A 4755-nucleotide genomic window follows, 5' to 3' on the forward strand; every position below is an offset into this window, starting at 1 on the left:
TTTAAAAATCCAGCGTCTGTTATGTCGTCTGCCCTCGGATTCGTCTGACAGGCTCTCCGACTGGCAGTCACACGGGTTTTTATGGCGTTCGGAGCCTCTCGTTGAAATGATTTATGTGGCTGGCACAGATGTTGCTCAGATCCTGATTTTTCATTCAATTACCGAATCTATCTGGCTGTTTTAATTACGGCTATGAAAAGTCCCATATCCCTCCTCTTCAGCTGCACTCCTCAGCCCATATTAAGGCCCTGAGATAACGCGGCCGTCCACACTGCCGGCAGGCGCTGCCTCTCCGGCGGCGGAGCCGGCGGGGCGCGGCGACGCGGAGGATGTTGAAGGGAGCTGCTTCCCATAATAATCCCTCCGACCGCAGCTTTGATGGTACGTGGAGTCTTGTCAGCTGTTTACAGACGATAGCCAACTTTTCCGATCTGCTTTAATTTCCTTTAGTAATGAAATAAGAAGGACTGCTTAAGATCTGATTCGCTGAGATCCTGCATGAAGCGTGATGAAATGTGACAAGTGACATCAGGTTAACTCGGCTGGGAGTTGTTTTGCTTCAGGTGCACCGGTAAAGTTTACCCAGACCTGGACTCAAGCAGGAAAACCCCTTTCAGAGCCCTGAGATCCTTATTTCTAGTATCCAGCTTTCCCAGGGCGTAGTCGTCTTCCAATGAGTTCCTTCCTCTTCACCAGTTGTCTTTCTGTGTTCGACGGCGTTTGTCTGTTTGTAGATGATCACATGATCAGCTGGCAAGGCGAGCGTCTGGTCTGCTGTTGTGCCAGTGAGCAGGGGCTTTCCGTGTCGTGGGTTAAAGTCCTCACATGACCTTCACCCGGCCTCCTCGCAACCGACTGGTCTTAACTTGAACCGGTGTTTGTGAACGTCTTATGTCATGGAACATCAGACGTCCTCACATGAACAAATGAACACATGAACAACACAGACTAACTAACCCTAATAGAAATTTGAGAGAGTTATCAAAAGAAGTGAATGTTGAAGCTAAAAAATGAGAAACCAGCAAATAAAGAAATGCATTTATTTATTTAAGGTTTAATATGAAGGCAAAACTTTAGGGGGGGGGGGGGGGGGGGGGGGGGGGGGGTGGCAGGCACCAGAACCATCAGAAATGATGCATGAAAGGGAAAACTTTTAGAATGTGATGAAATTAAAAAAAAAAAAAAAAAGTCATGAAGAAAGAAGAAAAACCTTGATGTCTGGTTCACTGAAGTCCTTAAAGTGTTTTCAGCTGCTCTACCAAGAATAATATGAGTGAAAGTGCACCTAAATATGAGAAATAAAATGAAATTTAACATTTGGACGAGAACAATCTCTTAAAGACGCTGTTGTTAAAAATTGTACATATTGGAACAATATAGCTACTGAATCTGAGATTAGTTAAAAAAAAATAACTATGATTAATCTCAAGAAAACAGGTGTCTTTTGTAACATCAACAGATAGAATAGATATTTAGAAATTGCCACAACATGTTAAAATCATACACCTGCATGTTCTAGATTAGCTTAACTTCAAGTTTTCCCATTATTTTGTGCGGTCAGAGCAATATTCTATTTTCATGAACGGAAACGTGAGTGTTTGTTACGTCATGAATAAGAAAGTAAATCCAAAAAAAGTTCAGTAAATAGTCAGAGTAGAATTAAGCTAAAAACATGAAGCTGTGATAGGTTCATAAAGTTATTATATGAAGGATCTTCATAAATATTGAGACATACGATGGCTTTAAATTTCAGAGTAAAAATGTTTTTCAGCATGTCAGCATATGTCTTATGGCGTGTGAGTTAACCATCACAAATAGGATACTTTATTTTAATGTTCAACCAAAAATAAATCTGTGCTGTTTTTGTCAACTTGAGCTGATCGAGAAACATTCAGAACATTTTCCCTCCTATTTTTTAGTTATTCTCAATCAAAATTCTTAATTCGACACAGAAGTGATCACAAGAAACTTCCATCTGAAGGACTTCAGTTAAATATTACAATAGTTGATATTAAAGCTTTATGCTAACTTGTATTCAAATATCGGAAATAAAGTACAGTTGGAATAGAGACTTAAAAGGGAAGCTAATGAGATTGACAATAGTGTATTCATTAGTTAAAAATATTTTTACAAAACAATCTACAGAATTAAATATTTGCTCAATATTAGTTTGATTGTGGAACAGCTCAGAATCTCGGCTGTTCTGCTACACATGCTAGCACGCTAACACTCATCGCCGTTTCATGCCTGACTCCAGCTAGCAAAGTTTCCCGTCGAGGACTTTAAAGAAGACGACGCCACTTTTCTCTGTGAATTCAATTAAAGGTGCCGCGTCCCTTCAAACGGAGCTAACTTTGTTCCGAGACTGCTCCGTTTCACGCCTTTCCAAAGTTTGTAACGCCGCCCCTCGTTCTCTCTTCGCCTGAAATGATATTCAAGCATCGGCGGCGCGTTACGCTCCACAGTCAAATGGCAGCTTGCGACGCTTCTCCAGTCGATGAGACGGATAACGAGACGAGCGTCTTCAGTTCTCGGAAGTGCGCGAGATCTGAAGCTCTCTCGTCGGGCCCCTTGGAGTATCGTCTTGGCAACACTCTCTACCTGCTTTTCTTTCTCGTCCTCTGAGGTTTTTGTTTTTCCCTCCTGAAGTGTCGGGGCTCTTCTCCACGCTTCCAGCAGAGGCCTCATGCATTTTTATTGCCATCTGGAGAACGCCAACAGGTCCTAACGAGGCGGCGAGGAGCCCTCCGCCACGGCGGCGGCCTGGGAGTCGACTTCTGAAGATTGACCTCAATTTCTGGGCGCTAAACGGAGAGAACAAACCGCTGAGATCGGACGTTTGAGTATCTCACAGACGCGAATACGTCCGACCCCGATACCCACTTCCTGCTTCCAGCGCCTGAGGTTTGACGGGCCGTCCCAGACGCCACTTGACATTTCGTCCCCAGTCCAATGGATGTCATATAAAAAAAATTCACCGAGGTGAGAAGCCGAGAGGAGTACCCCGCTCCCCTCGAACCCCCCACCCCGCCATCCCCTCCCCCGCCCACCTCTCAGCCGGCGACTCTCTGCGGGGGAGCGCAAGGTGAGCTCGACTCGAGCCTGTCATGGCTGCGCGCCTCCGACAAGCATAAGTAGATGCTAATGGCGAAATCGTGACAGAGCAGAGTCCCACCACCATATGGCTAATTGCCACAACAATATCCTCCGTGTTATTAATCACGTTTCCATAGCGTGCCATGATAATTGGAATAATTAGGAAGGGGAAATGCCTCTGCAGCTTCCCCTCCAAAACCTGCGCGGGGCACCTCCCCCTCCTCAGAGGTACGGTCTCACCCTCCCGGCCTCGCAGAAAGCCCCCTCGTTTGCCCCCTTTCTTCTGCCTCCGTGCAGCTTTCGTCGTTTTCTCTCTCTCTCTCTCTCTTGTTTTTTTCTTTACACCGCTAATCGCTCTCCAGCTCCCCGTCTTGTTTACAGTCTTGCGGTGAAAAATGGAGTCGATAATTAATGAATACAGTGACTTGGCCTGTCAGGGGGACTTTGGCTGCGAGCAGTTGTGGGGCGTGGTGGGGGCATTTCAGGTAGCTGAACGAGGCCACGCGTCCCGCTGAGTCTCAGCCATGCCGTTAACCCTTCGTGGGCCGGCCCGCGCTGCACAGGAAGTGGATCTGAGCTGTTCCTACCCTCGACTCTGTGAACACGCGGAGTCCACACGGGCCTCGAAAGTATTGTCAGGTAATAAATTAATTAGGTGCAAATGAAGGTACTTAAAAAAGTATTTAAAAAAAAATCTTAATCACAATTTTATGGGGTTGTAAATTTTACAGCTTTTTCTGTGTCAATACCTCATTTATTTGAAAACTTCCTATCCTGAAGGTTTTACATGTTTTATGTAAGGATGAGGTAAGAAATCATAGGCGAGTAAAAATCACTGAAACGAACTAGAAAATTTAAGTTTCTGCTCCTGGGATCGGTACACAGCCGCTGTGTTTAACATCACCTAAGACTGAAAGTTGGTGGTCTATGGATTTGATGTATGTGTTCAACAAAGTGTAAGGACATGCTAAAATAATGTGATGCATGCTAAAACCAACTTATGTTGCGTGCTAAAAGAATCAATGTTGTAATGCTAAAAGAACACCATGCATGCTAAAGCAAAGCGTTCCACGCTAAAGCGAAACGATGCTGTCAAACCAGAACTTTATCGGTTAAAACAAAAGTTTATCTGCTCAAGAAATGCTCAATGCTAAAACAACGTAGCACGCTGAGAGAAAAGGGATGCATGCTAAAACAAATTGTTCCGTGCTAAATCATAGATTTATTTGCTCAAACAAAACTGAAACATTCTGTTGTATCCCAAAAGAAAGGCAGAAAACAATGTGTGCCATGATGAATAGCAAATGCTAACACAGCGCCACATGCTAAATGCGCCTCTCGGAGAATCGTGGTCGGTCATCACGGCGGTGCATTTTCAACACCTTCACCATCCGCCGAGCTCTTTTATAGCATCCTGCGAGCTGTGATTTACTGCTCAGCAGCCCACTCTGCCACGCGCGCCATAAATCTCCCTGTTTATCCAGGAGCAGCTTTAATGTCTCCGTGATCGGCCGGCATTTTGAAAAGCCAACTTTATTGATTCCGACAGCGAGTCAGTCAATAGGACATCTGTAGCATTACGGAGCTCTTCTGAATCATCTCAGCTGTGGAGACGCAGAACAATCCGGCAGAGAGGGGGAAGAAATACAACTTTCTTTT

Source organism: Salarias fasciatus, chromosome 11 (assembly GCF_902148845.1).
Source record: "Salarias fasciatus chromosome 11, fSalaFa1.1, whole genome shotgun sequence".
Lineage (NCBI taxonomy): Eukaryota > Metazoa > Chordata > Actinopteri > Blenniiformes > Blenniidae > Salarias > Salarias fasciatus.